The sequence below is a fragment of the Equus asinus genome, chromosome 3 (assembly GCF_041296235.1).
Source record: "Equus asinus isolate D_3611 breed Donkey chromosome 3, EquAss-T2T_v2, whole genome shotgun sequence".
NCBI lineage: Eukaryota > Metazoa > Chordata > Mammalia > Perissodactyla > Equidae > Equus > Equus asinus.
The window spans coordinates 23,724,474-23,737,847 of NC_091792.1; the positions used below are offsets into that span (position 1 = coordinate 23,724,474).

The 13,374-nt window shown below is 32.4% G+C and overlaps 1 long non-coding RNA gene across 3 annotated transcripts in view; it reads right to left on the reverse strand.

Moving 5' to 3' along the window:
* Positions 1-2,470: 2,470 nt before the first annotated feature.
* Positions 2,471-13,374, reverse strand: part of LOC123284538 (uncharacterized) — a 99,549-nt gene continuing 88,645 nt past the window's right edge. Inside the window, exons 6-7 of one of the 3 annotated variants that reach the window (XR_011501920.1) lie at positions 6,648-6,790; positions 2,471-5,188 (exon numbers count right to left, since the gene is read on the reverse strand). This is a non-coding gene — a long non-coding RNA (uncharacterized lncRNA). Of the gene's footprint in view, positions 5,189-6,647; positions 6,794-13,374 lie in introns of all 3 variants that reach the window. The other 2 variants (XR_011501919.1, XR_011501921.1) reach the window with 2 other exon arrangements.

The window sequence follows — 13,374 nt, forward strand, 5'->3', positions numbered from 1 at the left end:
GAAATCTAATAAAAAATGTCTGATAGGAAGTCATTTAGGTACAGAAGGTACAGAATAATCAAATAAGAGGCAAAAGATGAAGATAAAAAGAAAAAAATGTACCTCCCAAACTGTTTTGTCAATAGTAAAGAGGATTATTCAGTGAGCTCCTTTTTTTTGGACTAGATAAGAAGTCAGCTGAAACACCTCTATCTAAAGATGAGGGTGTCACAGTACAGCCCTAAATTTTGGTTCCCAAGGTGAAAATAACTTTTTGGCTGCAAGATAAGCAAGAGCATGAACGCATGTAATTGAGGTAATGAGTAGGCCTGTGTTCAGCGAATTATCATTGTTCAGTAGTAACTTTTAGAAATCCTACATCACTATACCCACAGTCTCTCTAGAAATATTAGCATCTTGGGATTGTTTTTTTTTCTTTAACTTTGAAAAGGACTCTAATATTGCCAACAGAAAAGCCATTGACTCAGTTTTATTAATGACATAAAGTGTTAAGATGTTTGATTTCTAAGACATACTGACTTTCATTTGATTTCAATCTATTGCAGCCTTAAACATTAGGTGGGTAAGAGCAGCCCTCTGAAATTTTCCTGTGTGAGTTCACAGGCGTTAAAATGTTCCGGTGTCTCATTATTAAGCAAGTTAAGCTCTTATTTTATCAGTTAATGTGGATTAATTTTATCTTTTCCCAACCCTCTGACCTTCTAGGATTAATTCAGCTGTAAGAGAATAAACCATTTAAGGAATGATAACCTTGCCAAAAGTATAGTTCTTCTGGGTTCCTGGGTTATTCATGCAAATTGTTTCCTTCTATTGTAAATACCCAACTTAATAGGCAATTTCTAGAGGGTACATGGCCTGTCTTTGTGATAAAAGTCACAAGAATGTCTGAAGATGTGTTATTTACACTCAAACACTTAAGGAATCAAAAAATGAAAATAAAAAGACTTCAGGAATGTGTTACTCGCTAAGATTTTCAGGAAAGAACAATGTCTTCTTTATTTCTGTATCTCCAGTGTCTAGCCAATTCATGGCACATAATAAGCACTAAAGAAAAGATTGAAGAATGGCTTTCCCAGCCAAGGCAGTTCATTAATGTGTGTAAGGATATATATACAGTACTTAAGAAATACTCGAAGATCACTGCAAAGATTAGATCTAGCCAGTACTATTAATGAGTTGACTGATAAAAATAAGTTAATTAGTGTATAATTTTGAGATGTAGACAATTTTTGACTGGCACCAGACATCCAACCAAGGATATATAAAAGGCTATGTGAATCTATATAGGCTAAGCAATGATTTACAGAAAATCAGGTTATCCAAGAGAGATGAGGGAGGTTACTACTTACAAAACATGAGCTGGAGGTCAGCTTCCAGAAATACAAACTGGAAAGGAAATCACCAAGAAGAGATTTTAAGTGTTCAGTGTAGGTCTGATTTTGATATTCAATCTGTTCTAAGCATACAGGCAAAAAACCATTACATAGGAATGTCTCAAAATTAAGAATGATGAGAATAGGATTCTTGTAGCAGTCTTTCTATATAAATTGCCAAATATGTCTGCCTCCCAGAACAACGTGTGTTTCAGTAGATGCTAGTGGTAATAGAAGAGGGTCAATTTCTCCAGAGAGATCTCAATAGTCTTCCAGTTAGATTTTCAGGGGAAAATTCCTCTGCAGTTTATTTTCTCTTGTGATTCTGTCACCAGTTCTGTCTAAGAATATAAATATTGCGTGGGTAGACGTTTTATGTGCTTACTAAATAGGCCAATATTTTAAATGAATTTTAACTTTTAAAGTTAACTAAAAAATTAAGTTTTAGACTTAACTTGTCATAGCCATTTTATGGAAATGGACATTAAGACAAATAAATACATACAATCTGCATAAATGTCAATGTAGCCCCATCTTACCACCAAAAGTTCCATACTTCGTCTTCACTTTGAAGGTGACAAGTAACACAATTTGCAAAGATAAATAAAGAAATAATTAATAAATTATTATAAATTATAAATTATTTATTTATAAGTTATAAATAAATAAATAAATAAATCAGAGAAGTAAAATATCTGGCTTAGCTGAAGGATAGAATCCAGCATTCTGCAGACCGTTGAATGTCCTGGAACACCAAAAACTAACTAGGATTCTTTAGATAAAAGAGGAAGAAATTAATTGACATACTGTTAGTTATGTAATATACACTATTCTATTCAATGATCATAGCAATTCTTTTAAAAAGACACTATTATTTTGAATTTTCAGACAATGAAACAGGTTCATACTGCTCAAGGAAATTGTGCAAGATCACATGGCCAGCAAGCAAAGTAGTTTTCATATAAACCTACCTCTGTCTGATTATTTTATTCATGCAGCAAGCATTTATTAAAAATCTAAAGTATGCCAGGAACTGTTCTAGGTAAATACAGCTCCAATAAACTTGGGAATATCCTGTTATATTTTCTTTTCTTTTTAAAAAAAATTTATTTATTTATTTTCGGATGTACATCACATTTTGAATTCTGTGTAGATTACATCATGTTCACCACCCGAAAACTAATTATAGTCCTCCTGTTACATTTTCTTAAGTAAATCATTTAACCTTTTTGAGTGTTCGTTTCTCCATCCATAAAATGCAAATAATTCTACTATTTCCCATACAAAGTTAAAATAATATATATGAAATTGTTTTGTAAGTTATAAAGTGATATTCAAATATTAGTTTAAAGTAAATGATTGGTTTCCTGTTTTGTATTAGCATGGGCAAATTATTTGTATCTGCAATGAGAAAGATAAAGAATAGAATTTAGGGAAATCATTCAACAATTGTATCCAACTATCTTAATCTGTTGGAGCTGCTATAACAAAATACCACAGATTGGGTGGTTTATAAACAACAAAAATTAATTTCTCACAGTTCTGAAGTCTGGATGTCCAAGATCAAAATGCTGGTAGATTCAGTGTCTCATGAGAGCCTGCTTTCATGTTCATAGATTATGTTTTTTTGCTGCGTCCTCACATCATGGAAAGGACTAGAGTCTCTGTGGGGTCTCTTTTATAAGAGCACTAATACTAATCATGGAGGCTTTGTTCTTGTGACCTAATCACTTCCCAAATGCCCCACCTCCTAATATCATCACTTTGGGCAATGGGTTTTCAACATATGAATTCCGGGTGTACACAAACGTTCACACCATAGCACCAATAATGATATATACACCATCTCTATGGGGATAGGGTTTGGATAGAGGAAATAAAGAATAAAATTGTTTGGAAGATGCATTTCTAATTCAAGACAGAAGAAATTTCAAAACTGGGGTTGGAAGTACGTGATTTTTCTGGAGATCTGAGTAGACTTGTAACACTAAATGATGAAAAATTTGATGTCACCTTGAAGTGCTGCTGACCTCCATTCGGAAATTATTTGTACTGGTGAAAAGTGAATCTTTGTAGCTCAGAAAAAAGAGTTTGAAGTGGGCGAGACATTAGGTAACAAGTGAGGATACTAGGATCAAAGCAACAGAGAACAAAACAACAGAGACAGAGAGAGATGGAAGCAGAAGGAAGGAGTAGGGACAAAGAGAAAGAAGAGAAAATGAAATGTAAAAAAAAACTGATGGAGATCTTAGCATCATATCCACTATTCTGATTTGCTATACAGACAATTTCTTCATATATGAATATTGACATTGTTTGAACAGTATATAAAATATAATATTACAAAGCCATCATAAGATATAGTTGATACTGTGCACAATTTAATAGAATTTAATATAAGGATCAAGAATTGATATCTCCTAAATTAACTCAGTGCCTTTTTGGTGTTCTTTTCATTAAGGTTCACATGATGCCTTTAAATTTTATATATATCATGTTGTAATGTTTTTCAGAAAAATATCTAAATTTGCACATTAATCAAGTAAACAATGAATATTACTATCAAGATCAATATACTATAATCTTTTTCATGTTTATAGTTCAGAAACCAAATTAAGGAGTCATTGCTCTATTTGAGAATTATTTTGTAACATGGGACCAAAATTATAAGGCATTCTTCCAGAGTAGGAAAAACCCATAATTGTTTTTATGGGTAGGGAGGGTAAAGATTAGGAAGCAAACATTTAGAGTGAATGAATCCACACATTAATAATTTAGGCCACTGTAAGGAATTGGTCTTTGTTTTGCTATTTATGTATACATGAATTCTTAAAGTGTTTATTTTATACCATAAGCAATTAATTATATATTAATGACTAGTTACAAAAACTGAAAGCATCATAAATTGCAGAGAATTAGAAGAGACATTAAAATTATATATTCCAGTGGTATTAAAATTTTTATAGCATCAACACTATTTATTCAGATGATATCTGATGTGAAAAACTGATTATATAAAATATAAAATGCTGGATAAAATAATTTAATATGCTTTCAGATATATAAGTCTGAAGAAAATTAACAGAGGCCAAGGAACATAATGGAATGTGGTTTCTGGAATTTATTAAGCAATGAAGTTGCCAGATGCCCTCAGGGAATAGACAGAACCAAAGCACTAGATCTCTTTCATATAAAAATTAGGAGTTTGTGAAAAGTAGAGAAGTAGATTGAAGAATACCAAACACAAAGCTAATCTTTGGATTAAATAAACATGTTGGAAAAGGTAAAAAATAAATAAAACTGCACTAAAAAAAAGCAAACCACAAAGAGAATTCTAGACCTGCTGTTATTTGGTGACTTAAGTAAATAGCTAGCTAGCTAGATAGATAGATAAATCCATTTTGAGATATAATGGGCACTATAACAATGGCTTAGTAACAGATTAGAGTTTGAACTTAACAGTGCCAACTCAAGATTTGTAATTTAATTGAAGAGGAACTGGGCTTGCTGTGCTCCCGGGACCTGAGAAGATCAAGAACAATTTCTTCTGGAAGAACAACCATGCAATTCATCCTCAAGAATTACCACAGGGGCTGGCCTGGTGGTGCAGCAGTTAAGTGTGCACATTCTGCTTTGAGGGCCCAGGGTTCGCTGGTTCAGATCCCAGGTGCAGACATGGCACTGCTTGGTAAGCCATGCTGTGGTAGGCATCCCACATATAAAGCAGAGGAAGATGGGCATGGATGTTAGCTCAGGGCCAGTCTTCCTCAGCAAGAAAGAAGAGGATTGGCAGCAGATGTTAGCTCAGGGGTAATCTTCCTCAAAAAAAAAAAAAAAAAGAATTACCACAGATAGAATTATAACAATGACAAATTCAAAATCAAAAATTACAAAACACATGAGGAAAAAGCTTCTTTGAGTAAGAGTCATCTGAAACATCTAACAACAGAACCAACCTCACAAGTACTTCCAAACTACAACAGATTTTAAAACAATGCAGAACAATCATGTTTCTATGTTTAAGGGAGCAAAATAAGAAAAATAAAGTATAAATTAGGAGCCCTAAACTGTTATAAGTGATCAGGAAGCCTTGACAGTTAGTCAAATGGAAATTTTAGAAACAATGCACAAAAATACACATACACAAATTTTTAAGTAACAGTGGTCTTAAACAGCAAATTAGATAGAGCAGAGAAGAAGATTAATAAAATTGAAACTGGACACAAAGAAAGTATATGGAATGAAGGACAAAGAAACAAATATACGGAAAATACATAACGAATGAAATATAATGAAAAGAATTAGAAAACCCAAGGTCTATGTCACAGAGTTTCTAGGAACAGATTTTAGAAAGAAGCGAGTAGAGTCAGTTAATAAAATTCACCAATCTTCAGATTCAGAAAGTCCAAAGAATCTTAAGCAGAATAAATAAAAATAAATCCATGCCTAGTCATTTAAATGTTAAACCACAGTTACACAGAGAAGGTAAAGAGAAAAGTGATAAGCAGCCACAGAGAAAGAAGGTTTTCTGTAATTGGAAAGAAAATTAAATGATAATTGACTTCTCAAGAACAGTAATGGAAGTTAAAAGAAAATGAAATAAAAATGTGTTGAGAGGAAACCACCTTAAACCATAGAAACAACTGCACCAAGCGTTCATTCAAAAATGAGGGCAATGAAAGTTTTTCATATAAACAAACATAGAGCATGCCTAAATATAATTAGAATAAGTACAATAATTTTAAACTCCTTAAGTCAGGGATAATAGAGCTAAATTACAAGAAAATAGTACAATGTAAGTTGGGAAGGTAGTATTCTAAATTTCTTGATTTTGTTTTTTGCATGGCACATGAAAAATTTAACTCACTTTAGATTAAATTAAATATGCATGCTGAAAATATTAATGACTAACTTAACCTGGAAGAAGAGAAGCAGAAAATATACATTTAAACTAGGAGAAGGAAAATTTAATGAAGGGGAGGAAAACTTTAATCAGATCTAAAGACAGCTGGGAAAGAATAAGATAAAACAAAATAAATTGGGACAAAGAGAAACAAAATATAAAATCATAAAAAGTAATCTAAATATATTAGCAGCCACTATACATAGAAATGGAAATGAACTAGATTAGTCTGAGTCAAATGCATGCAGTTTAAAAACATACCTCCTTTTTTAATCAGCTCCTTTAAATACATACAAATATATGTGTTTATATATATACATATACATGAAGGTATCAGTGTGAACTATGCATACAAAGATGTCTAAACCAACCATATTCATCAGAAGAAGAGCATTTCTCAGTTTGCAGATATCAGTGGCCTTTCCTCAAAGAGGTCAGTACTTCTTCATTCTGTACAAGCAGATCAGATCAGGCTCGATATGGGCTTCAAGACTCTTCAGAATGGCAACTGGACCTTCTAGGAAGTAACATTAATCCGAATTAGAAATGCAAGTGTTAGGGACTGAATGTTCATGTACCCTTCAAATTCTTATGTGGGATCCCCAAAGCTCAGTGTGCTGTATTTGCAGATGAAGGCCTCTAAGGAACTAATTAAGGTTAAATGAGGTCATAAGGATGGGACACCGATTTCATAGGATTATATCTCACCAGAAACTCAATATGCCAGTAGCTTGATCATGGACTTCTGGCCTCCATAACTACAAGAAAATAAATTTCTGTTGTTTAAGCCACCCAGTCTGTGGTCCTTTGTTAGGTACTAGGAAGACATTTATTAGGGGGTAATGCTTATGAAACATAAAAGAAGAAGGAAGCAGCATTGGGTAGGGGAAGACTTAGATCCTGAAACAGAGCTGGCAAATTCTTGGGCAGCCCAATGGAATCTCTGGAGCAAAGACTGCTCACTAGAGACGGAAAGGTCAGACCCTAGTACCACCATCCATCACACTCGATCATTTGCTGGGGCTCCCTGGGAAGAGCTGATCTGGGCTCCAAACTGGCTTTTGTTTGGGTATTTGGTTTCTCTACTAATTCACAATAAAATATTTGAAGATTTGAACAGTCCTTATTCAATAACTGATAGAGTCTAGTAGGGAAAAAAATAGTGAGAATATAGAAGATTTGAACAAGGCTATTAATAAACTTGAGCTAATTTGTATACTATTTCCAGCAACTTCAGAAAACAAACTCTCTTCAAGGGCACATGAAACATTCACCAAAATAGAAACTATACTGGTTCATTAAGCAGTTCTCAATAAATTTCAAAACCTTTGACCTGAATATCAATGACTTGAATGATACAACCAATCAGGTTGATGGCAAGCATCTAAAGCAGTGCTTTGAAGAGACTGTACCACTTTGAATGACATATTACAAAAGAGGTAAGACTTAAAATCAATTATATGAACTCCTATCTCAAGAAACGCAGCTCAAAAGAGCAAATTCATCTCACAAATATGAGAAGAAACTAAGCTATAAATATAAGGGAAGAAATCAAGGAAATGGAAAACAGATATAAAATAGATCAAATCTATAAATCAAAAGTTCATTTTTTTAAAAGAACCTTAAAAATATAACTCTCTAGTAAGATGGATCAAGAAAATAAAATAGCATAAAAGAATTTACCAGTTAGTAACATCATTGCAAATCCTATAAAAAATTAAAAGGATATAAGCCTAACTATACCAGTATATTTGGCAAGTTAAATAAAATAAGCAATATCTGGAAAAAGATGAATTAATGAAACTGACACAAAAAGAAAAAAGACAATTTGAATAGTTCTAGATCTGTTATACATTTAAATTTAAATGAACATTTATACATTTAAATTTAAATGAACATAAATTTAAATGAGACTTTAAAAAATTACTATATTGCTACATTAATTAAGACCATGTAGTATTTATAGGAATATAGACAAGTAGATCAATGAAGCAGAACAGAGGGCACAGAAATTAACTCTCACTTCTATGGCCACTGGATAAAGGCATCAAAACAATTCAAAGGGGGAAAGAATATACTTTCAATGAATGATGCCACAGCAACTGAAAATTCCGAATGAAATACATTACACTTGACCCCTTCCTTACAAGATTCTAAAATTAATTCAAGATAAATAATACACCTAAATACAAAGCTGAACTATAAAGCTTCTAGAAGAAACACTGGAGAATATATTCATCATCTTAAATTAGGCAAAGGTTTCTTAAACAGGGCATGCAAATTATAACCAGAAAAAAATGACAAATTCGACTTTATTGAAATTATTAAAAATCCCCTTATTAAGGACACTACTGAGAAAATAAAAAGGTAAGCCACAGACTGGAGGAAAATACCTGCAATTCAAATATCTGCCAAAGATTTCATATTCAGAATGTATAAATTGTACAAATTAATAAGAAACAGCAAATGACCCAACGAAAAAATAGTAAAAGATTTGAAAATACACTCCTAAAGTAGAATATTCAAATAGACTAGAGGCATATGAAAAATTTTAAACATCATTACTCCTCAGGGAAATACAAATTAAAACACAGTCAAAAACAACTAGATACTCACCCAAAAAGGAAAATCAAAACTACTTACAACCCCAAATGAAATTTTCATATACTGCTGGAAGGTATAAAATACTAAACAATATTGGCATTAGTCAATAGGGAAATACAAATTAAAATCATAACGAGATATTATTATACACCTATTAGAATGTCTAAAATTAAAAAGTTTGATCATACCAAGTGTTGTCAAGAATGTGGAACAACTGGAACTCTCATACTCTTGCTAGGAATTTAAAATGGTACGTTTGCATTGGAAAAAAATTTTTCAGTTTCTTAAAAAGTTATAGACCCTACCATATAATCCAGTCATCCCACTATTATTTATTTACCCAAGAGAAATTAAAGCATAAATCCACACAAAGACTTGCACATGAATAAACATAACAGATTTTTTTTTGTAATAACCAAAACTGGAAACAGCCCAAAAGCCCATCAACAGTGAAATAGATAAACAAATTGTACATCCACATAATGGAATCTTGCCCAGTTAAAAAGGAGTGAACTATGGACACATGTAGTGACATGGATGAATCTCAAAATAATTATCCAGAGCGAAAAAAAACAATTTAAAAACAAAAATGTGGGAGCCGGCTCGGTGGCGCCGCAGTTAAGTTTTCACGTTTGGTTTCTTGGAGGCCCAGGGTTCGCCGGTTCGGATCCCTGGTGCAGACATGGCACTGCTTGGCAAAAAGCCATGCTGTGGTAGGTGTCCCACATATAAAGTAGAGGAAGATGGGCATAGATGTTAGCTCAGGGCCAGTCTTCCTCAGCAAAAAGAGGAGGATTGGCAGTAGTTAGGTCAGGGCTGATCTTCCTCAAAAAAAAAAAAAAAATGTGTACTGTATTACTACATTTATATAAAATTCAGAAAAATAGAAACTTGTATAATGGGATGTGGTTGGGTGGAGTAAAGGAGTCGAGATGAAATTACAAAGGGGTAAGAGAATAAATTTTTTGGGGGGAACAGTGATGGATATGTCTATTCTCTTGATTGTGAATATGGTTTCATGGATGTACACACATGTCAAAACTTATCAAATTATACACTGTAAACATGAAGTTTATTGTATATAAAACATACCTTAAAGTTGTTGAACACACAATTGAAACTTTTGAGAAGTTTCACCCAAAGTTAAAAATACATATACCCTATGATCCAGCTATTCTACTTCTAGAGAAAGGAGGACCTATAACCACAAAAGTACCTGTACAGCAAAATTTATAGAAGCTTTATTCATCATAGCAAAAATCTAGGAACAACACAGATGTCCATGCCATGGAAAAAAGGAAAATCTATCGGGCTATATTCATACAAAGGAATACCAAGCAGAATTTAAAAAGATCAAATTGCTGATATGTGTAATAAAATTCTACAATAAAATAAGTTTGCCATGTTTTTATTTGGTTCGTTGTTACATACTACACAAACGTAAAACTTCATATGTAATTACCAAGCTGTACACTTAAGATATGTTTATGTCACTGTATATAAATTACATCTCAATAAATACCCATATGTATATGTATACGTGTGTATATATGTGTGTGTCCATATGTGTGCATATATATCTATGCATGTACTTCTTTTTCTACATATATAAATAGATAGATACATGTATACACATATATGTATGGAGAGATGTGAGGAGAGACAAAAAGATATGAAGGTCAATATGATTCAAATTGAAGCTGATCTCGTTATATTTATAACAGTCAAAAATAAAGAAGTTTGTTACATAGTGATAGAAGGCTCAATTGAAGTGAAAATGTTCAACAAGACAAAAAGTTGAATCACATTAAAAACCTAATAAATTTGAAAAATCTCTGACAATATCAATGAAGAACCTAAAGAGAACACAAAAATATGCCATATTATAAATTAAAATATAAATATAGCTGCAGATATTAAAAAGATGGGAAAAATATTAAAAATCTTGTTAAAGAAATTTTAAGCAGAAAAAATATCTGATAAAATATAACTAGACAAAAACTGACTCAAGAAAAAAGCAAAACCTGAATATAGTATTAAACAATAAAAAAATCAATAATTTTAATTCTTTTCACACACGTGCAGAAAAAGGTCTAGATGGATTTTACAAGTGAGTAAATTCAGGGAATCAGTCATTTCAATCTAACATAACACTTAAAAGTAAACCTTTTGTGATTGAACCTGCAGCTCAGGGTTCTGAAACTTCCTGCTTGGATCTGTCCCCCACTCCTGTCTGAGTTACAGGTCCTGTGAGCAGATTAGGTTGCCAAGGGCACCTCTGTATTTATGCAGTCCACAACCATGTGCAGTGGCCCTGCCTGAAGGGATTAAGAGGGCATAGTCCGAAAACCACAACTTTGGTCTAGTCCATTTATTGTATGTGAAAGGACACTGAGAACAAGAGAAGTTAAGTGTTTTTCAGGGGGAAAGATGGCAGAACTGGGCCTAAAATATCACTGAGCTCAAATGATTCTAAATATAGTGTCTTTTCAAAATACTGCACTCAAAATCTTTCAAATTAAGATACCCCAATGCTGTTTAGGCTGATTCTATTTTTGCTGAAAGGAAACCAACAGAAACTACATCTTCTTTCCAACAGAGAAAGGTATATGTGGTTGATAAACTATGATTCCAGACTCATTCTCAACACCCAACACAGAGAAGAATCATCTCCATTTTTCAGAAAATAAATCATGAAACTGAGTGTTAAGATAGCACTTACAAACTTCAAACATCAAGAAAAATGCAGTATTGCAGGAAAAAACTATAAATATTTGCTACTAGAAAAATAGCGTAAAATGACTTTTAAAACTAACTAACTAAATATATATGGGGTATCATTCTTTCAAAACATTTATAAGTAGGGAATTTCAATTAACTCATATAACAGAAGCCAAGTAGCCTGCAGGCTTACGTGACTAAAATGACAGAAACTAAAATACATAAAAATAATTTTTAGAAAACTTCCTTTGCAATTCTCCAATGAAACATAATACAGCTATTGCTTAGAATCAATAATAGAATCTAACTTATTTTAAAAAAATTTTATTTAATTATGCTCTTTACACTATACATAATCCAAGAAACATAGATCATGTGCTTTTTACAGCACTGCTTAAAGCTATAAGAAGGATTTTCATTTATCGGTATTTAAATATTCATTACTATTGCCTTTAGAACAAGTAGAGGGGAATATAAATTACAATTATTATTAGAATTTTATTGTGCATTTTTATTGATGGCCAATATTGTGGAAATTGTTTTTATATAAAAGTAAATTATTAAAGCACTTAATAAGGAAAAATCACTTTATTTAAAATATTTGTCCCGTTGAACATGCTTAACAAATACATATAGAAACTAAAGGAATAAGTTTTCTCATTTCAGATAATTAGAAGGCATACACACTCATCTTCCAAGTATAATTTGATACCCATATTTCAATTTGAAAACTAGTCTAAATAGACAAAAAAGAAATGTTTCAAAGTGGTTAACATAATGACTCAAAAAGCTGTCCTTGTATAGTGTGTTTAAGTTATGATCTGCAACTTAAATGACAACCAAAAATATCTATATAAACACACACATACACATACACACTTGCTATAAAAGAGTAGTCAAACTTTGAGTTTTCCTATCATTTCAAAGTTTGGTAGTCTATTATAACAATAATCAGTACTACAACAAAAACAGCAGCATTTAATGGCACTATTAACTCAAGAACCTAAAACAGCAACTACATTAATTATATTCATTATACTTAATTGAACACAATCATCTAACCTAACAATTCCTTGTACGCTAATTAATAAAACAGCATGTCTTCTGGATCAGAAATGAATAAAAACAGTCTTTCTTTTTGAGTAGATCATTTTTCATAAAAATGTGTGAACCACAATTTAGTGTCTACAGAAGATACTGAGTTACATTTAATTTTAATATTGTAATTTTAATGTATCCCAATGTCATATTCTTACCGATAATGACTTAAGAATACAGTGCCAGACACATTTTTTTTAAATGTAAGCAAATATTTTCCAATAATCTTTGGAAGGTTTTTACAGCTCTTGTTAGCATGTGATTTTGGAGAAGTTGCTCCCCTCAGTACTTAATCTAGTTGCCATCTCTTTCATCCAATGCCCTCCCCAAACCCTTCCACTTTCACTCCAAGTGCGTGATTTTCTTGTCCTACCTAAGAAAATATTTATTTCACCTTTGTCTCTACAAATAACAAGTTCAACTAAATGTGCTCATTTTATTATATTTTTACAACTCTCTGAATGGAAAGGTGTCCCTCCTATTCCAAGGTTTCTGCCACCTGTGAAGCATCTCTTGACAAGGCCAATAATGACTGTGACAATGATTATATACTATGGGCACTCTCCAATTCCTTTTTTAACCTTCTCTGCAACAACCAACTACAGTTTCCTCCTCAGAGTCCCTCCTCTAGTTTCCCCTCTGTCCAGCTTCACAACTCCTCCATGGGATCTCTAT